Raw genomic sequence first — 22326 nt, forward strand, 5'->3', positions numbered from 1 at the left:
ACCTGAGGGCTTGCTAATCTTGACCCTATTCACCTTTTTCCTTTCCCTTTTCGAAGCCCGTAAAGCGATCCCCTCAAGCAGTTCCCCAAGAAACAGAGCCACTGACATTAAATAGATTTATCACCAAACCTTCCCTGAGGAGCGGCCACTCAGAGCCTGCTTACTTCCATAAAATGGAGGGAGAGAAAAAGATGAATAACAAAGCTCGTATATCAGTGCCTCGTCCTGCCATGCTTCTAACAGTGTGCCCAACAGATAAGCCACAGGCCAGTTCACCAAGAGAGGCCACGCTGGCTGGAACCTCAGAGCCGAACATGGCCTCCTTCTCCTCCACACTCAGTTCCAAGGCACTTGCCTACCTGAGCAGGTGTTGCTGGGACCTGCGGGTGACTCGGTGCGAATGAGTTTTGCTGGGATTGAGAGGACATTGGGAATGAGATGACAAAGTCAGAGTCATCTACTGGGAATTGGACACAGAGCCCAGAGCAAGAACCGGAAGGGCACAGTTTGAGAAGAAATTGAGGGGTCCATAGTCTCTCCTGAAGGAGAAAAGAAGTGACCCACGTGCTTGGGCAGAGGCTCTGTGGTATAGGAAATGTATTTGGCCTTTGTCTTCATTCCTGACACAGAACTCCTAAAATCCTGGAGTTTCCTGAGTGGTAGGGATGTCTTTTGTTATCCCTGAAGAGCTCTTTCTGATCACACCTTGGTTTATGCTACTAGGGTGACTTGGAATGCAGTTCCTAGATTGCCAAGGGATGTTTTGGGTTCTAGAAAGACCCAGGATGGGGCTGGTCACTAGAAAACCAAGTGGTGAGAGAGTCGGAACTCCCAGCCCCACCTAGCAGCCACCATGAAGAGTAGTAGGGGCTGGAGATGAAGCTCTGTAAAAACTCTTGATGTGAGAGATTTGGTGAACTTCTGGATTGGGGCGCGTGTGTGCACACGCACAAACACACACACACACACACACACGCACGAAGTGCTGGGGTAGTGTCATGCACAGAGGGGCCACGGAAGCCCCACACCCCAGCCCCCGCACTTTGCTCTGTGTGTCTCCTCCACCTGGCTGTTCCTTATTATAACAAACCTGGTAAACAGAAGTGTTAACCTGAGATCCGTGAGCAGTTCTAGCAAACCATCCAACCTGAGGAGGGGGGCTGTAGGAACCCCTGATTCATAGCCGGTTGGCCAGAAGTATGGGTAGTCTAGGACTTTTGACTGGTGTCTGAAGTGGGGCAGTCTTGGGACTGAGCCCTTAAATGTGTAGAATCTGCCACAGACTTCAGGTAGTCGGTGTCAGACTTGAATTCAACATTAGGGCACTCACTTGATGTCCAGAGATTTGGGGACATCGTTGGTATGGACAAAAAAAACTCCACAGGTGTTGTCAGAGTTCCGAGTAAAAATAGTCCAGAGTCATCCTGACCCCAGAAGGCCAAGAGGAGCAGACTGGTGGATTGAGGTGTCCCTGTGCTTGAGATAGAGAACAGAGGACAGAGAAGGTCCCCCTGGGGCTCCCAGGGCCCTGAGGGCCCTTGTCACTTAGGTCCACAGGGCCAGAGACTCCTTTGTCTTTCACCACCTGTGAGATTTCCTGTCACTAAGGAGACTCGCCAGTGACACCCACAGAGAATGGTAGGTCCACATGAGGCCGCCCGGCGGGGACAGGATGGAAAGCAGAACCATGGGGACACTTGTGCAGAGACACACAACGGCTGCAGGAGACCAAAGAGCGCCTGATAAGAGTAAGTGGGACGTGCACATACAGCACGGTTGTGCACACGCACACATACGTACATGCACACTGATGGAGCTTAGCTAACATGCATCTCAAAATTTTAAAACGCAGTAGATGAATTAAAAGAAATTGTAGTCATTGTGAGATTTGAGTTAGTGCCCTGGGAGATCAGGCACGAGACCTATGTCATTAACTAAGTTGCTGGATTCCAAATGCCCAAAACCTATTGTCTTTCTCTGTACTGGCAGAAGTAACTAGAAAAAATACATTTTTTAATGGCGGCTTTTACAACCGGGTCAAGAAAACATTGGATACCTGGGAAGAAGTCTAAGGACGTTCAAACCCTCCACACTGAAAACTATAAAACATCACTGGAAAAAAATAAGTCAAAGGAGACCTAAGCAAATGGACAGATATACAAAGTTCATGAAGAGGAAACCTAAATATTGTTAAAATGTCATTTATTCAAAACTGGTTTATAGATTTAAAGTAATCTCAATTAAGATGCCAGTATTTTTTTTTTTAACTGGCACGCTGATTCTAAAAATTCATTGGGAAATGCTCCCATTACCAGTACTTGAGAGTTTTAATTGTTCCAAAATCTCATCAAATGTTGGTATTGTCTTTTTATTTTATTTTGCTTTATTTAAAAAAATTTTTAATATTTATTTGAGAGAGAGAGAGAGAGAGAGAGAGAGAGAGAGAATGAGTGGGGGAGGGGCAGAGAGAGAGGGAGACCCATGTCCTTCATTTCCAGGGGGCTCTTCTGCTGAGAGATGCCACCATGCACTCAGAGATCTCAAACCCAGAAAATACTGACGACAGACGTTTCCTTCTGTGATTCTCAGCTGGGTGAGCGCTGGAGTGCCAAGGGTTGAAGCATGTCTTTCTTCCCCCCAACTCTCAAGATGCCTGGGCAGCCACTTGGGATCATCACCCTTTCTTAGAGCCCCCTGGTGCCTGGTGGGAGAGCCATGCCCCTCAGGCGTGTTGGGACGGCAAAATGATTGAGAACCAAGGCACAAGTGGATGATCTCAGCGACTTCCAAAATGGACGGGTGGATGGCTTTCCCAAGGCTCCAGGAGAATTAGAATCCCAGGAAACCTACCTGTGGGGGTACAAGTATTCTGTGCCAAGGTCTCTGTTTGGTGTGAGTCTTCTGAAACAACCTGAGACTATTGCATATTCCAAGATACTAAGTTTAAGGCTACTTAAAAAAAATCTGTAGGTTGCCAGAGTTTTCATTGTCCTGCATGTGTTTTACAGAATATTTTATCTCTTCTTAATAACACCTTTTTGTACTAACGTCTAGGAAGATAACTCCGAGGTGGTGTAAGCAGCGCTGCTCAGATTTCCACGTGCGTGTGAATCACCCGAGGATCCTGTTAAAATGCAGATTCTGATTCAGAAGGTGCAGGCAAGGGCCTGAGATTTTGCATTTTTAAGACGTTCCTGGGCAGGACTGGTTACAGAATTTGCAGGGCCCTGTGCAAAATAAAGAGGCAAGAGCCCTTGTTTAAAAATTACGAAAAAAAATTCAAGGTCGGGGTGCCTGGGTGGCTCAGTTGGTTAAGCGTCCACCTCTTGATTTCAGCTCAGGTCACGATCTCACAGCGTGTGGGTTCGAGCCCCGCATCAGGCTCTGGGCTAAGAATGCGGAACCTATTTGGGATTCTCCGTTTCCCTCTCTCTGCCCCTCCTGTTCTCTCTCTCTCTCAAAAGTAAATAATAAATATTTAAAAAATCTTTTCAAGGTGAAGGGAGAACGTTCAACCAGTGCGTGATCCTTCTAACCTCAGAGTCCTCCTGAACGTGGGGCCCCATAGCACCGTCCGGTCACACACCCACGAGGCCGGCACTTTTCCCAGGTGATGCCAAAATGAGCCAGTCTGTGAAACCGGACTGTTCCTTAGACTCCGAGTTCTCAATATGGCAGCTCTGACCTGAATTCCATCAAGAGAAGTTAGTTCCTCCCGCATCCAAAATCTCTCACTGTAAGGTGGTCTGGAGATGAGAGGCCTCAGGTATCCAACAGTGCGCGGACGGTACAAGGTCCACATCTACTTACACCTGTCTTCAGAATTTACTGATTTGGCGAGACGATAAACAAGTGATTCATAAACCACAGGGCGCTGTATAAATATTGGCCCCTCTACTGTAAGACGCCTTCAACTTGCAACTCGGTGAGAGAAACTGACGCGAGGCCCTCTGGTGCCTTCCTATGTGTCAGTCCCCAAGTTCAAGCCAGCTCGGCTATTGTAGATCCCTGAAATTCCGTTTAAGTGAATACCAGATAGAGAGGATCCAAGGCGGGCGAAGAAACCGTGATGAGGATCTTCGGTGCTTCCGGGAGGCACTGAAATGTGAAATAATTAACCTTTGGAAAGCCTGCGTGGTGACTTGGTATTTTTCCACCCCACTGAGGCTAAAAGGTTAATTAGTTTTCCCCGTGTGTAAGAACCAGCCCTACAATTTAGAAGTGATGGCCGGATGCCCCTACCTCCTGAGCAGCAGTGGGATGGGGGTATTCTCTTTGTGGGGGTCACCCACCCACAGGGCCGGAGCTCCGGGAGAGGCTCCCATTCCCTCTCACCCTTTACCTTTGGCCCCCACGGGTGCCTCTGTGGTGTTCTGCCAGAGGTGCCTTCGGGGACCTGCTCCGGGCCCCATCTGTCTTCCTGCTGGTGACCTCTGTGGGTGCCCCTCCGGGGCTGGTGTTGTTTTCCGGTTTGGCCTCGTCAGCGTCACCACCCACCCTCACAGACGTGGAATTTCGGAGAAGAAGTGCCCATTTGCCAGGGATGTGGCCTCACCCTCCGGGCCAGCTGGCTCAGTGCCAGGACAGCCCTGCCAGGATGGTCCTCTCTGTTCCGAAAGGAGGCCCCAGAGGTGGACGCATCTGTCAGAGCTTGTTCTTTTACGAATAATTAGTGCTCTGGTTTTCAGTTTACTGTGAAATGTGGTGCTGGAGTCCGTTCCTCACCCGGAGTTGATAAAAGAACTCTCCATCTTCTTCTCTTGTCCCTCGATAACTGTGATTGTCCGCCCGACTGCACAACAGAATCACCCAGGGTGCTTTAGAAGATACTCATGTGTGGGGCGCCTGGGGGGCTCACTCAGCGAAGCATCTGACTTCAGCTTAGGTCATGATCGCATGGTTTCCTGGGTTCGAGCCCTGCATCGGGCTCTGCGTTGACAGTGTGGACACTGCTTGGGATTCTCTCTCTTCCCTCTCTCTGCTCCTCCCCCGCTCACGCTTTCTCTCTCTCTCTCAAAATAAATAAATAAATAAATAAATAAATAAGCTTTAACAATACATAAATAATAAACAACAAAATACGTGAGTCCTACCCCGAGACCAATTAAATCAGCATCTCTGAAGGTGGGATTCTGGCATATGGCTATTTTTTAATACTCCGCGAGCAGCTCTCACATGGAGCCCGCGCTGAGGGCCGCTGCCCGGGAAATACACCGACGGTTCTGGTAGCACAGAGCCCCCCCGGAAATGCTGTTCCAGTCTCAGCTGTCTCCAAAGTGCTGTTGGGGATGTGTTGCAGTCACCCTTCATTCCCCAGAGCAGCTATTCTCAGCCCCTGTCACTTCGTCGTGCCCCCTAATCCGCCCTGACTTCTGACCTTCCCAGCTCATGACCCAGCCCCCCCCCCCCCCCCCCGTGCAGAGTCCAACTCCAGGTGCCCACGCTGGTCCCAGCCCCTGCCTCTTGTCCCAACGCCGTACTTGGGTTTGTGGAGCCTCAGTAGACGCACTGAGGGCTGGCGACAGAGCCAACCCTACGTATCCCCCATCATGCCCTTCTCCTCACCCTTCTGGGAGGGGGTCTCGGGCCTCAATACACCTTTCCCCTCACTCCCTGCCAGTGTGGACATACCCAGCCCAGGGTTCTCATCCGCCCCCCCCCCACCCCCCGCCCCCGCTGTCTGCAGGAATGCGGAAGCTGTGTTGGCTTGAAGGGCACGGAGGACTTCCAGGCTTTGGCCATGTCCTCCTTTCCTGTCGCCTGCTGGAATGCTATCGCAGGCGTGGGCATGTGCACATCCTAGTTGTCTCGGGGTGGCAGCTGTCATTGGGCACTTTGTTTCCAACCTCTGCCTACAGCCCCTGGCCCCGGGGCGTCTCCTGGTAGTCTAGCTCGCCCCCGGGCTCCGCAGCTCGTGCATCACTGCAGGTGACACTGGCATGAATCAGAGCAGGTTCTAGTCTCGGTAGTTCATCGTACAGTCTCATTAAAGATGGGTCCCTAACGTGTAACTCATCAACTCAGAAATCACCGATCCAAGTGCGCAAGGAGGGCACCACCACGGCTCGACCTCTCGACTCCCCGCGGAGTTTGCCCAGGTTGTTTCTGAGAGCGAGCAGGGTGTCGTTACAGGAGTTCCTGGGAAAGACGCTGTTGTGAGTGGAATTGTGCCCCTCACCAAATTCATACGTTCAAGTCCTAACCCTCAGTACTTCAGAATGTGACCTTGCTTGGAAATAGGGACTTTGCAGATGTCATTAGTTAGGATGAAATTGTTACTGGATTAGAATGGACTTCAATCCAGTCTAGCTAGTGTCCTTAAAAGGAGGGAAATTTGGACACAGAGACACGGACACACAGGGAGAAGGCCATGTAACAAAGGCAGAGACCAGAGCGCTGTGGCCATAAACCAAGGAACACCGAGGATCGCGAATAACCACCGGGAGCCGGAAGAGGCAAGGAAAGGTCTTCCCCTACGTGTTTCGGAGGTAGCATGGCCGTGCTGACTCCCGATTTCAGCTTTCTAGACTCCAGAGCTATGAGAGGATAAGTGTTTGCTGTTTTAAGCCACCTGGGTTGTGGCACTTTGTCGTGGCAGCCCCAGGAAACCAATACAAGGGGTAACCCCCACCCCAGCTGTCAGTCTGAGTGAATTTCTGTGGGTTTAACAATGCTTCACATCTCAACAACCAAAATCCCATCTAATTGGCTTGAGCAATGAGGGGATTTTTTTCTGTGTCTCAAATTACTTGCTAGGAAGAGACACCCCTGGAGATAGTTCCCATCAGATGAGTGTGTGAGCATGGGGAATCATACACGGGGCACATGTGTTGCTGGGGCAGGTGGGGGTTGGCCTTATACTCCCAGAGGGAAGGCTCTGTTTTTCATCTAAACGTGTGCATTCAGCTCACTTCCTAGTTTTCCTAGAACAAAATGGTTCTTTACATTTATGTACTGGAAGTAGATTTCATATCAGAGTCAGCCTCAACAGTGACGTACCAGGTTTAGCTTCTTGAGGCAAAAAGCCTCCCAGCAGTTTTTAAAATCTAGTATATTCTATCGAGATTTCAAAATTCTTAGTGCTGAGTTGTAGCCAGGGCATCCTGTGTGTGGGGCTGTGGGGTGTGGGGGGGGGGAGGGTAGCTGTGGGTATATGACAGTTTAATGGAGCCTTCATAAAATAGTCTGGAATCTTGTTCTCAGTGATTTTCCAATTCCTTTTCCAATGTACTTCTTGAGCATTGTCACTGAGACCTATCCAGGTGGAAAAGCAGCTGGAACTAGAGCATTCCTCAGCATTGGCTCGTCACAGAGCCATAAAAATGACAAATTCCTGTGAGTCCAAGTTCCAGATACCCCAGCCTGGCACACACCGGTGCTGTTGGGGAGAGAACCACAGACTCTTGCTTGGGTTTCTCCCTCTAGCGAAAAAAGCCACAAAGAGTCTTGGATGCTCAGCTCAGTCAATTTCAGCGGGCATGTGTTCTCTACTAATCGATACTCAATTTTGCCACCCGGGAGGGTGCTGTTTTAAGCAGCTGTGTGTCTATAGGAAATAATAAAGTGATTTATTTTTATGTTGAAAACTTCAATATTTGATATACATTCTAGCAATATTGCCTCCCGCCCACCACGCTTCTGCGTCTAATGTTTAATCGTAATGAGTTGTAGTTGCAACAGATTAAATCAATTGAGATTGAAAATGAGATGTAAAAAAAAAAAGGTAGAAAAGCATATCCTTTGTGGTCAATGTTAATCTTGCAAAGGATTTTTTTTCTGTAAGGAAGTCCGCCAAGAGCAAAGAAGACAATGAGGATAGAAAGTGACTCACTGAATCAGCAGCTTCAGAGAGGTAGGAAAGGGCTGAAATTAGCTTGTGTTTTGGCAAAGAGAAGAGAATCAAGAGGCTGGTTGGGGCCCCCCAGAAACGCATCCTGTGAGATGTGAAGGAGGAGTGTGTGTGACCGAGGGGGTCAGGAGGATGGGGGACCATGCTGCTTCAGAGGGAGGGTCATCCCGGCCTCCAACAATGTGGCCTCCACCCTCTCACACCTTAGCTCCCGGCAGGGCTCCTTCCTTTTTCCTGGATTAGCTTCCTATTCCGGACTCAACATTCAATGCTCCCTTTAAGTCAATAAACTCTCCAAGATGTGACTGTTCTCTCTACCCACTTCACTTCTGCTTGGGTTGTCACAGATATGGACTGTCAGAGCCCGGAAGACCACGTGAAACCTGCTTGATAAGAAAATTGGATTGGTGGGGGTCACTCCCTTGGGACCCCAGCACTTAGTTCACCAGACTAAGAAAGCTGAGGCTATAGGATGCTGTCAAAACAAAGTCTCCCTAGGGGTGCCCGGGTGGCTCAGTAGGTTGAGCGTCCTACTTTGGCTCAGGTCATGATCTCGCGGTCTGTGGGTTCGAGCCCCACATCGGGCTCTGTGCTGAGAGCTCGGAGCCTGGAGCCTGCTTCCAGTTCTGTGTCTCCCTCTCTCTCTGCCTCTCCCCTGCTCATGCTCTGTCTCTCTCTCTCTCTCTCTCTCTCTCTCTGTCAAAAATAAATAAACATTTTTTTTTTAATTTTTTTTCAACGTTTTTTATTTATTTTGGGACAGAGAGAGACAGAGCATGAACGGGGGAGGGGCAGAGAGAGAGGGAGACACAGAATCGGAAACAGGCTCCAGGCTCCGAGCCATCAGCCCAGAGCCTGACGCGGGGCTCGAACTCACGGACCGCGAGATCGTGACCTGGCTGAAGTCGGACGCTTAACCGACTGCGCCACCCAGGCGCCCCATTAAATAAACATTTTTAAAAAATTAAAAAACAAAACAAAACAAAGTCTCCCCAGACTTTCTCAAATAATCATGGCCTGGAATTATCCCAAGCATTTTGCAACCCCCTTCTGCCATCACTCCTTGACCCTCAAAAAAGCTCCCAGTAATGAAGAAGGAAGTCATTTGTGTGTCCATTTGATAATTGTCACATACCTGCGATATGTCTGGTAGTGGTGGTCATATTCAGGATTCCTCATGAAGACGGACGAGTGTCTACTCTCATGAAACTATAGCCCAATGAGACAATGGTGAACAAATAAGCTGGGTCATTTCGTGTGTTAATGAAGGATATGGAGAAATTCAAATGCAGTGATGTAATACAGGGTGACTTTGGAGGGCCCACCTCAGTCTGATTGGTCAAGAAGACCCTTCTGCAGAGATGACATCTAAACTGAGGTCAGAACAGAGAAGGAAGCAGACGTGACAATGCCTAAGCAAGAGTGAGGTCGGGGGGGAGCCTTAATAAGGGGCCTAAATGGGGAGATGAATGGATTGTTCAGTGGGATGTGACTAGTGGTTCCCAACAGGACTGATTCCCACCCTGGGTGATTGGCAGTGTCTGGAGACATTTTTGTTGCCACAGTGTGGGAGGGTGCTGCTGGCAGCTCACGGAGAGGGCCAGAGATGGCTCTAAACGTCCCACAACATCCTCCACAAACAAAGATATATTGGGACCAAAACGTCACTGGTGCTGAAATTGAGAAACCCTGAACTAGAGGCTGTGCATGAAGGCGCTGGTGGACAAGCTATGGTGGGGAGGTCACAGGGTCATATCAGACCCTTGGGCACTCATGACGAGTTTGGGCTTCATTCCGGGGTGATGGAAGGCCCCTGGATACTCCTCGTTAGGAGCCCCGTGTGGTCTCCACATCTTTTTTTTCTTTTAGTTAGGCAAATACTACCTTTGGAAAGTGATAGTTGAGGTGGGAAGGCAGTGGTACATAATTTACAGTTGTGGTAGTTGAGAGTATTTACTGTGATCGCGCTCATAAACTTATGCTTGTTAAAATCAGAGATATCATCAAGGAGTTGACTGCTTTCAGATGAAGTGTGTCTGTTGCTCACATAGGGATGTTGGAAGGATCATTTAAGCTTTGCAATGGGAACTGTACCCTGTGTATGAGACGTTAAAGTCTAGTATAATAAATGCGTTGCATGATTTAAGAGAAAATATTATGCATATCTTTTTAAATAGACCGTGATTGATGCCTAAGTTGTTCTCTGCAGACTGTGTGTGTTGGGGGCTCCTTTATTTCTGCAGGCTCGAAACAGGCATTCGTGTACATTTTCATTCAAAACGCAAAGTCGAAGGCACAGATTTTTTGAGGAAAGCTCTCAGCTCGATGCCAAAAAAAGGGGGGGGGCATAGTTGAAAAAATTGAGGGCCATCGAGGAAACAGCTACAGCAAAGGAAGACAGACATGCTGAGCAGTGACTGAAAGACAGCGATGAAGCAGCACATGGCAGGGACCCTCGGTAGAAAGCGCTGCCTACAGGGCTCCCTAGTTTCCCTCCATACTTGATTCCTTTCTCTTTTTTTCCCCTTGGCATGCTGGTGTCACAGTTACCTTCTCCTCTGTGGCATCCTGTCTGACCCCTACATCTCTCTTCCCCAAAGTGCCTGTCATGTTTCCCATTTCCTCATGATCTCTAGTGTAAATTGCAAGCAACTTGAATAAACAATAAAGTGACGACAAGCTAATGTAATCAGTTGTTGTTAATTCATAACGATTGCCATTATCTTCCACGATCACACTTCCATTCATTAAAACGCGCCCAGTGCCTGAGCTGCAGGCCACACCCAGTAGGCGTGGACTTCCGGGAAAGGTTGAGGCGGGCGCCATTTTGACTTCCGGTTTCTGGTAGCCGCATGCTCACCAGGTCACGGACCCGCCTGCAGGGGTCAGGCAGAGGATGTAAGTTAGTGGCGCAGACCGCGTGTAAGACAGCCGTGAAAGAAATGGTGCTGAACTGGAGAATCAAGGGCCATATAAAGGCAGCACCTGCCGCTCAGTGTCTACTGTGGGCCTCTTCCAGTGCGGCCAGAGCCTCCAGTTGATCAACAGCAGTTTCCAATAGAAACTTCCTTGTGTAAAATCCCCTCCGCTTTAAAATTCAATGCAGGCCACCTGTAGGACTCCCGAGATTCCCTGGAGATCTGGCTTCTTCCAAGTGAAGACTGGCGGCAGCTCTGGAGGCGGTGATGTTCAGGAAATCCCACCTGTCCTCTCCCTGCTCATCCGTCGGGACCCCCACTTACTGCCCCCCACGCCCCAGCCACGTGTGTGCACCCCACAGGCTGTATCTGCACTGTTTGCCTTCTGAGGAGCCCAGCACCAGGACCCAGCCCGTGGGCATCCCCCCATGGTGTTCAAAAGAGGGAGGATTTCCTGCTGGTGGGGCTCAGTTGGAGGGGCCGGGTCCCCTACAGCAGGGCGCTGGGCGTCGGGCTGGATCAGGGGAGAGAGCTACGTGCTGAGGCTGCTCTTCAGGGGAAGCCCGGAGAAACCAGCAGTGTGGGTCTCCTGGGACTCAACTCGCAGCTGTCGGGGAGAGACTGGCCTGGAGGAAGCAAGTAAGTGCCTGCATTTTGTTCTATGTGTGAACACGTGTGTGCGGTCGGTGGGTTGTGTTGGCTTGTTGCTTACCCGCTCTGGGCGCCTATTGTGCCAAGCATGCTAAAGTCTAGATCTTTCTGGGGAGTGGAGTCCAGGATGGGAAACCCGGGAGGCTGAGAGGACTAGCTAGAGCCTGGGTGCCGTTAGTCCCCCTGGGCTTCCAGGAGTCGGAGCGGGATTGTCCCGTGGGCCCAAGTTGGGCCGGGAAGGCACTTCTTTCGGTGGGAGAGCTGCTGGATCTAGTGTGAGACTGTCTCCTGTGCTGGGGGGGGGGGGGGGGGGGGTGACAGCGTGCTGTCTGGGAAGTCGGTGTGTGGCCACGAGCTGTGGACTGGTCTCCTGCCAACACCCCGTGGGTCTAGATCTGGGTGTGGCTGGATGACCGTGGAGCCCTCGGCGAGGTGCCCTCGCCTTTAACTATGGGGCCGGTGGGGGTGCGATGGGGGGAGCTGCTCAGGTGAGGTTGACCCGGTCTGTGCTTTCAACGGCTGTAGGGACAAGTAGTGCTGGGTGAGCCCTGAACTCAGGTCTGGAGGAGGAGGAGGAGAACGGAGAATGGCTGCAGTAGGGGGTTGAGGGGGGCCAGAGCTGACAGCAGAAGGGCATATCAGGTGGGCACCCCTACTGGTCCCTTGCTCACCTGATGCACCTGATTTTCTGATTAAAAAAAATATACAGGGGCGCCTGGGTGGCTCAGTCGGTTGGGCGTCCGGCTTCGGCTCAGGTCATGATCTTGCGGTGCATGAGTTCGAGCCCCGTGTGGGGCTCTGTGCTGACAGCTCGGAGCCTGGAGCCTGCTTCGAATTCTGCGTCTCCCTGTCTCTGCCCTTCCCCTGCTTGTGCTCTGTCTCTCTCTCAAAAATAAAGAAACATTACAAATTAAAAAAAAATACAGTCCAAAAGAAATGCATGTGGGTGGCAGCGTCTTCTACATTTTTAAATGATGGTTCTGCGGGAAGATGGATGGGGGGGCGGGATGTCGATTCACAACCCTCTCAGGAGCTTCCCAGGTATAACCTGACATCAGCCCCCATCGGCAGAGGGCAGGGAGGGACAGAGGAAAGAAGCAGGCCTCTCCATGTTGGTAGGTGGTGATCTTAACAATAGCAAAGGACGGGGGCGCCTGGGGGGCTCAGTAGGTTAAACGTCTGACTTCGGCTCAGATCATGATCTCGCGGTTCGTGAGTTCAAGCCCGGAGTCTGGTCCTGTGCTGACAGTTCAGAGCCTGGAGCCTGCTTCGGATTCTGTATGTGTGTCTCTCTCTCTCTAACCCTCCCCCGCTTGCACTCTGTGTGTCTCTCTCTGTCAAAAATAAATAAACATTATTAAAAAGAACAATAGCAAAGGAAACTTACAAATGAGTCTTGTCTTGGGCAACAGCAAGATGAGTAGATCCCACACCGCCCTGCAGACCTTGTTTATAAAAGGCATGTACTGTGCAGGTGTTTCCATCATCACCATTTCAAGGCTGTGTCCTTGGGGCAGCCTGTGGGAGCGGAAAGGCAAGTGGAACCCACACTCCCAAGGGGAGGGGAGGAGCCTCCACGTGGCCCGGCCCAGCTCAGGGGTCAGCCAGTGGCCAGGTGCTTTTGATCACTTTCCCCAACAGGGTGGGAGTATGACGGAGCCTCTTTGGAAGCTCAGATGAGTTCGGAGGAGCAGAGGCGAGGGACAGGATGGTTTGGGATGTGTTTTCTAGATGAAGCAGAACGGTTGAATGGGCTGGGTGGAGTGGTGAGGGAAAGAGAATTCCAGACGATCCCTGGGTGTTTGGCTAGAGCAACTGCATGGATGCTTTTGACATTTTCATGATAAAAACTAAGAAAAGACTCCTTTGGAGTAGAAGACCAGAAGTTCTGTATTGCCAGGATGGGTTTCTGATACTTATTAAATACCCACATGCAGAGATACAAGGAAGATGCTTAAAACACAATGAAAAAAGGGCTATGGAATATAGCATAATTACAGTCGCATTTAAAGATAGTGCTTAGGAAAAAACCTGGAAGGGAATAAAACAATGTTAATGTGTTAATGAGATCAGGGCCATCTCCTCATTAACGTTCCTATCTTTTCCAACTTTTGTGTGCGTTATTTTATAGTCAGGGGGAAAAATCATTATCGGTTACATTTTAAAATGTGTCCATGGCTTCTGGGACAAGAGGAAGCTTTATTCCACTTCCAGGACCTTTGTAAAGATGTGCTAAATAAGAACGTCAGTTAAAAAGCCAACAAGGTTATGGTGTTTGCAAGGTTGGCTCATCCTTTTATACATAAAGGTAATTTGGAAGGTTATAATGTGCCAGGTGCCCGGCAAGCCCCTGAGATACAAATACTGGTAAGTCAAGGTCTCTTCAAGGAACTTACAAGATGAGAGGTGCCCATTTGAAATCTTGGAATTAGGGGCACCTGGGTGGCTCAGTCAGTTAAGCATCTGACTTCGGCTTAGGTCATGATCTGATGGTTTCAGGAGTTCGAGCCCTGCATCAGGCTCTGTGCACTGACTGTGTGGGGGCTGCTTGGGATTCTCTCTCTCTCTCTCTCTCTCTCTCTCTCTCTCTCTCTCTCTGCCCTTCCCCCTGCTCACACGCTGTCTGTAAAGATGTGCTAAATAAGAATGAATGAATAAATAAATAAAATCTTGGAATTAGAAAAGAATGTTGTAAACAAGAGTGGACCCCAAATCCCTAAAGGTGAATACTTTGCTCTTGTAACCACTTTAAACCTTTTTCAGGATTAAACAATCCACCAAATGGAAAAGCTGTTCCTAAGTGGGGTCCCAAATATTTTTTTTTTGCAAACCTGTCCTGTACCTTAAAATTTTTTTTAATTTTTATTCAAGTATAACTAACATAATATTACTTTCAGGTGTATACTATTCAACACTTCTATACATTACTCAGTGCTTATTATGTGTATGTACTTTTAATGCTCTTCACCTATTTCACACCCCACCCCCCACCTGCCACCGCTCTGGTAACCATCGGTTTGTTCTTTATATTTGAGAGTCTTTTTTGTTCTTTTTTTTTTTTTTTTGCTTTTTTTCCTTAAATTCCACATATGAGGGAAATCATATGGTGTTGGTCTTTCTCCGATTTATTTCACGTGCATTATGCCCTCCAGATCCATCCACGTTGTTGCAAATGGCAGGCTTTCATTCTGTCCCCTACTTTCTGAAGGTCTGGCTGCATTCCTTTCTGTCTCCAGTGTGCTCTACAAGATGGTAATGGAAGGCACCAGAACTTACCTGGAAATGGTTTGTGCTAAAGCCTTACCTCAGTTCTATTTCTCCCTTCTGTATAAGAGCTGCTCTCAATCCATAGATTGTATGGTACTTGACAGACCTTTTCTTCCACAGAGAGGAGACCTCTTCAATGCTCTGTAATCTGTTTTGTGATCTCCTGAATCTTCCCTTAGTACACCCCACCCCCATCCCATACTCCACTTGTTCTCCTGAGGAGGGAGCCTCCCTTCCCCTGGATTTCACTAGGGCAATGAGGCCACGATTGTGTCACTAAGGAGAGACCCCCACCCTCCAACACTCCAAACCTTCTTCCTGTTCTTTTAAGCTTAATTTTGGAAATCATATCCCTCTAATATGAAAAGGTCCCAAATTATGGATTTAATCCCCAAAGCACTTCCAGTGAGGCCACTAAGCTCGATGGAAAACTGCTACTTACCCTCACTGAAGCTCTTTTTTTTTTTTTTTTTAAGTGTTGTTTATTTTGAGAGAGAGCATGAGCAGGGAAGGGACAGAGAGAGAGAATCTCAGGCAGGCTCTGCACCATCAACACAGAGCCCAGTGTGGGGCTCGAACCCATGAACCATGAGATCATGGTTCGAAACCAAGAGTCAGATGCTTAACTGACTGAGCCACCTACACTGCCCCTCACTGAAGCTCTTGTTTGACCAGTGATTCATCACGGGGTAAATTAATCCACTGCCACAGTGCTGTCCTGGGAATGGTGACAGCTAGAGATGACCCAAGATCACTGTGTCCACAGCCTTCTGTGACAAACTGAATGAAGTCCAGGGGTACCTGGGTGGTTAAACTCTTGATTTCAGCTCAGGTCATGATCTCATGGTTCGTGAGATTGAGCCCCAAAGTCGGGCTCCGTACTGATGGTGCAGAGCCTGCTTGTGATTCTTTCTCTCTCTGCCTATCTCTCTCTCTCTCTCTCTCTCTCTCTCACACACACACACACACACACAAAGTAAATAAAATAAATATTTAAAAAATTAAAAAAAAAAAAACAACTGAGGTCCACAGGGCCCATGGGACTTGCCCAGATTCCCACTGTGGGTCAGAACTCACGGGGGACCCCGGCCTCCTATTCACATGGAAGGTTCTAAGCCAAGCATTACAAACCTTTACCTCCTAGTAAAAAACAAAGAAAACAACCAAGCTGGAGCCGGTTGTGGTGCGTGCGTGCATGCGTGTGTAGTATAGTAATCATGCGTGGACCACATGGTGAAGATTGCCTCCTCCGTGAAATGGTTAAGACCATTGGATCCCCCTGAGCCTCAGCTGCTTCTTGCATGTATGACAGTCCTCACCTCCGAGTGCCGTCGTCAAGACGACGTGAATCGCTGTACGTTAAACATTTGGGGCCGTGTCTGACGCTTATTTAAAGCCGTGTATGAGGGTGAACCCTTACGGCTTCCACACGATGCAAACAAACAATGGGAAGTTCTGATTGTTCCACACCCAGTCGTTCCTCCGGTGTGTCCCGTGGGCTGAACACACGTGCTGGGGAGACCACAGCCGTCCCCAGATGTCCTCCTCAGCCAGCAGAGGCCAGAAAGGGACCCCTTCACGAGGCTGTGTGTTGGTGGCACAGGGAGCCCCTCTGGTGCCAGCTGTCTCCACTCGCCTCCCCCTGGGCCCTGCCATAGGTCCCGGTGGAGCCTGTTACGATCAGGCCACATCAGTTTCATCTGCCCAGAAGATGCCTGCTCATCGGGCAAACTCCTGAAGGGTGCTGTTCCGGTTTGTCTTTGGCTCTGTGAGAAACGAGATGGCAGCGGTGAGCTCCTGGGTGCCTGCCCACCGTGGGGACAGTGACATAGGTGCATTAAAGGCATAAATCAGCTAATCATCCAGCTTGCAGTTTCCGCTCGTTTTTCGATGATTTACTTGCTATTTATTGATCTTGGAGTATGGGAAATGGCCTGTGCTGGACACAGTAAGCAAATCAAAAAATACAGGGAAACGCCTACCCAGAGTCACTCATAGGCGCTTCATAAACATACCCTGGAGCACAGGGTGAAGCCAGGAGCGTGGGGGTGGCGAGCTAGCTCCGCAGGACATTGTCCACAGCTCCGAAGGACTATATGTACTAAGTTGAACCATTGGAAATGGTGGATATGCAACCAATTTTTACTCTACCAAAACAACAACCGAAAATGGTTCAACCTGATACCTGTACCAGTGCTGAGGTCCCAACGGCAGGAGAAAACTTTAAGCACCTGCCTCATGCCCATCTCTCTGCCAGCCACCTGGAAAAGAGCTGACCTTCTCTGACACCCCCTGACCTTGCCTACATCTGTGGGCTCACGTCACACCCTCTTGCCCTGGGTCCCTGAGCTCTAACCATTGAACTCTATCTCCCTGGCTTGAAGCCAGTAGGAACCTTCTTCCAGCTGTGACACTCTGTCCCCTTGTACTGAGCTCTCCCCTTCCCCTGGGGAGCCCCAGTTCTCAGCTGCGTCCACCAGGGGGCACCCTCTGCGTCAGAGCAAGGAGAAGGTCTAGTTCAGCTGTGCCCACCAGGGGGCGCCCTCTGCCCCAGAGCAAGGAGAAGGTCTAGCTCAGCTGTCCCCACCAGGGGGCGCCCTCTGCGCTAGAGTAAGGAGGAGATCTACCTCAGCTGTGCCCTGCAGAGGGCGCTCTCTGCACCAGAGGAGGTCTACCTCCATCAAGCGCTACTGGGGGGCAGTCATCTGGCTGGTGATGGGGCTCAATCATCAGAAGCCACAGTGAACTAAACCACATTCTCCTTTACCTGCTTTAGTAAAAATGATCCTTTTTCCTTTTCTGCGTCTTTTTGTCTTATTTCACCATTGGTTCAGACAGAACGGGGAGGGAGGCAAAGAAGAGGGATGCTATTGATGCCCACTCCCCCTGAATATCCCACCTGTGCCCCTCCCTTCAGGTCTTCGCTTGTGCAGTTTCCTGTCCTTGAAATTCTCTTCTTCTGGAGAAGAGAAGACTAACTTGTCTTCATTTTTATTTTTCATTGAAGTGTAGTTGAAACACAGTGTTACATTTGTTTCAGGAGTACAGCAGTGATTCAAACACTAGATATGCTGTGCTCACCCCACGTATCGCTTTACAATGCTGAAACGATACCATTAACTATATTTGCTATGCTGTACCTTTCATCCCTACAATGGATTCCAAACTGGAAGCCTGTGTCTCTAACTCCCCTTCCCTCATTTTGCCCAACGCTCTCCCCTCTGGCAACCACCAGTTCTCCGTAGTTGTAGGTCTGTTGTTACTTTTTCTTGTGTCTGTTTCTTTAATTTTTAGATTCCACGTATAAGTGAGATCATATGGAAGTTGTCTTTCTCTGAGTTATTTCACTTAACGTTATACTCTTTGGATCCATCCACGTTGTCACATGGCAAGATCTCATTCTTTATTATGGCTGAGTAATATTCCATCGTGTATACCACATCTTCTTTATCCATGCATCTATCACCAACACTTAGGTAGCTTCCATATCTTGGTTATATAAATAATGCTCATTGTAGTTTAGATTTGCATTTCCCTGATAATTAATGGTGTTGAGCATCTTTTCATGTGTCTGTGGGTCATTTGTATGTTGTCTTTGGGAAAAGTCTACTCAGGTCCTTTGCCCATGTTTAATTGGATTATTTAGGGTTTGGGGTGTTCAGTTATAAAAGGTTTTATATATATATATATATATATATATATATTTGGATATTAATCCCTTAACAAATATGTCATTTGAAAATCTTCCATTCTGTAGGTTGCCTTTTTGTTTTGTTGATGGTTTCCTTTGATGTGAAAAAGCTTTATATTTTGTTAATCCAATTAGTTTATTTTTCCTTTTGTTTTTTTGTTTTGTTTTTGTTTTGCTTAACCCTAACCCTAACGTATCTAGAAAAATGTCACTAAGGCTGATGTCAAAGAGATTATTGCCTATGTTTTCTTTACAAGTTTTATGGTTTCACGCCGAGATTTAGGTTTTTAATCCGTTTTGAGTTTATTTCTGTGCATGGTAAGAGAAAGTGGTCCGGTTTCATTCTTTTGCATGTAGCTGTCCAGTTTTCCCAGCAGCATCTATTGAAGAGACTTGTCTTTTCCTCCTCGTATATCCTTACCTCCTTTGTCATAGATGAATTAGCCACAGAAGCGTGGGTTTATTTCTGGACTCTCTACTCTGTTCCATTGTTTCTTATGTCTGTTTTTGTGCCAGTACCATTCTGGTTTGGTTATTACCGCTTTGTAGTAGATCTTGAAATCTGGAATGGTGATATCTCCAGCCTTATTCTTTCTCAAGATTTCTTTGGCTTTTTGAAGTCTTCCATGGTTCTAAACAAATCTCAGAATTATTTGTTCTAGTTCTGTGGAAAATGTTATTGGTATATTACAGGGATTGCATTGAATCCATAGATAGCTTTGGGTAGTGTGGACATTTCAACAATATGTTTCCAGCCTATGAACATGGAATATCTTTCCATTTGTTTGTGCTGTCATCAGTTTTTCTCGTCAATGTTTATAGTTTTCCGAGTACAGGTCTTTCACCTCCTTGGTTAAGTTGATACTGAGGTGTTTTATTCTTTTTGGTGCAATTGTAAATGGACTTGTAAATTGTAAATGGAATTGTTTTCTTCATTTTTATTCCTGCTACTTTGTTATTAGCTTATAGGAATGCAACAGATTTTTGCATATTAATTTTACATCCTACAACTTTACTGAATTCATTTTTTACCTCTAATATTTTTTTTGGTAAAGCTTTTAGGATTAAGAAAATTTTTTTTAAATGTTTATTTATTTTTGAGACAGAGGCAGAGCATGAACAAGGGAGGGTCAGAGAGAGGGGGAGACACAGAATCTGAAGCAGGCTCCAGGTTTTGAGCTGTCAGCACAGAGACTGATGCAGGGCTCGAACTCACGGATCATGAGATCATGACCTGAGCTGAAGTTGGATGCTTAACCATCTGAGCCACCCAGGCGCCCCATAGAATTTTTTTTTTTTTTTTGTAAAGTATGTTGTCTACAAATAGTGAGAGTTTTACTTCTTCCTTACCAATTTGGATGCCTTTTGTTTCTTGTCTGATTGCTGTGGCTAGGATTTTCAGAATTATTTTGAATAAAAGTGGTGAGAGCAGACATCTTTGTCCTGTTCCTGATCTTAAAGGAAAAGCCCTCAGATTTTCCTTATTAAATATGATGTTAGCTTTGTGTTTGTTACATAGGGCCTTTTATTATGTTAAGGTATGTTCCCTCTAAACCTACTTTGTTGAGAGTTTTGATCATGAATGGATATTGAATTTTGTCAGATACTTTTTCTGCATGTATTGAGATGAGCATATAATTTTTATCTTTCAATTTAATAATGTGGTGTATCACATTGATTTGTGGATATTGAACCATCCATGAATCCCCCCAAGTAAACCCCATTTGATTATGGTGAATGATCCCTTTAATGCATTATTGAATACACTTTGCTAATGTTTTGTTGAGGATTTTTGAATTCATGTGTTCATGGTCTGTCATTTCCTTTCTTCTTCATCCTCGTCCTCCTCCTCGTCCTCCTTGTCCTCATCGTCCTCCTCCTTGTCCTCCTCCTCCTCGTCCTCCTCCTCCTCGTCCTCCTCTTCCTTGTCCTCCTCGTCCTCCTCATCGTCTTCCTCCTCATCCTCCTCTTCCTCCTCGTCGTCCTCCTCGTCCTCCTCCTTATCCTCCTTGTCCTCATCTTCCTCGTCCTCTTCATCCTCCTCCTCCTCCTCGTCCTTATCCTCCTCGTCCTCCTCCTCGTCGTCATCCTTCTCTTCCTCGTCATCCTCCTCCTCCTCCTCCTCCTCGTCCTCCTCCCCGTTGTCATCCTTCTCCTGCTCGTCATCCTCCTCCTCCTCGTCGTCCTCCTCATCCTCCTCCTTGTCCTCCTCCTCGTCCTCCTACTCCTTGTCCTCCTTGTCCTCCTCCTCCTCATCCTCTCCATCCTCCCCGTCCTCCTCCCTGTCCTCCCCGTCCTCCTCACCGTCCTCCTCCTTGTCCTCCCCCCATCCTCATCCGCCTCCTCATCCTCCTCATCGTCCGTCCATCTCCTCGTCCTCCTCGTCGTCCATCCATCTCCTTCTCATCCGTCCTCCCCTCCTCCTCGTCCTCCTCCTCATCGTCGTCCGTCTGTCTCTTCCTCCTCCTTCGTCTCCTCCTCCTCCTCCTCCTCCATGCCTTTGCCTGATTTTGGTATTAGGGTAATGCTTGTCTCGTAGAATATATGTGGAAGCTTTCCTTCCTCTTCTAATTTTTGGAATCGTCTGATGAGACTAGCAATTAACTCTTCTTTAAATTCACTTGTGAATCTATCTGGTCCTGGACTTTAGTTTGTTGGGAGTTTTTCAGTTACCAATTCATTTTTGTGACTAGTTATTGTTCTGTTCAGATTTCCTGCTTCAGGTTTTCTTCTTGCTTCAGTTTTGTAAGATTGTATGTTTCTAGGAATGTATCCATTTCTTCTAGGTTGTCCAGTTTGTTGGCATATCATTTTTCATAGGAGTCTCTCATATTTCCTTGCACTTCTGTGGTCCTTGTTATTTCCTCTCTCTTTTCTATTGTTTTTGTTTGTTTGTTTTTAATCTCTCTGCTCTGATATTCATTATAGCCTTCCTTACACTAAACTTAGGCTTTTGCTCTTCTTTTTCTAGTCCTTTAGGTATAAGGTGAGATTCTTTGAGACTTTTCTTATTTCTTAAGGTAGCCTGTATTGCTATAAATTTTCCTCTCAGGACTGCTTTTGCTGTTTCCCAAACATTTTGGGTTTTTGTGTTTTCATTTGTTTCCATGGTTTTCCTTTTTTAAAATTTCCTCTTAGGTTTCTTCTTTGACCCACTGTGGGTTTTTTTAATGTTTGTTTGTTTTGAGAGAAGGGAGGGGACAGAGGATCTGAAGTGGGCTCTGCACGGACAGAAGAGAGCCCAACATGGGGCTTGAACCCACAAACTGCAAGATCATGACCTGGGCTGAAGCTGGACATGTAACTGATGGAGCCCCCCAGGCGCTCCTGACCCTCTGGTTTTTAGTATCATTGTTGTTTAGCTTCCGTGTGTTTGTGCTTTTTCCAGTTTTTTTCTTGTAATTGATTTCCAGTTTTATACTGGTTGTGGTTAGAAAACATGCTTGATATGGTTTTAATCTTCCTAAATTTATTAGAATTTGTTTTGTGGCCTAACATGTGGTACATCCTGGAAAATGCTCCTTGTGCACTTGAAAGGAATGTGTATTCTGTTCTCGGGTAGAATGTTTTATATATCTGTTAGTCCATCTGGTCTAATATGTCCTTCAAGGACACTGTTTCCTCATTGGTTTTCTGCCTGAATGATCTAGCCACAGATAGAGGTGTGGTATTAAAGTCCCCTAATCATTGTATTACTGTCAATTTCTCCCTTTATGTCTGTTAATGTTCGTTTTACGTTTAGGTGCTCCAGTGTTGTGTGCATAGATGTTTACAGTTATTAAATCCTCAGTCCCCTTGTTGGATTGACTCCTTTATCATTATGTAATTCCCTTCTTTGTCTCTTGTTACAGTTTTGCTTTGCTTTTTTAAGCCTGTCATTTTCTCTGATCTAAGTATTGCTCGCCTGGTCATCTTTGATTCCAAATACATGGAGTATCTTTTTCATCTCT

Source organism: Lynx rufus, unplaced genomic scaffold (genome assembly GCF_022079265.1).
Source record: "Lynx rufus isolate CCGP_SWC_20201006 ecotype Redwood Valley unplaced genomic scaffold, mLynRuf1.p SCAF_20, whole genome shotgun sequence".
Lineage (NCBI taxonomy): Eukaryota > Metazoa > Chordata > Mammalia > Carnivora > Felidae > Lynx > Lynx rufus.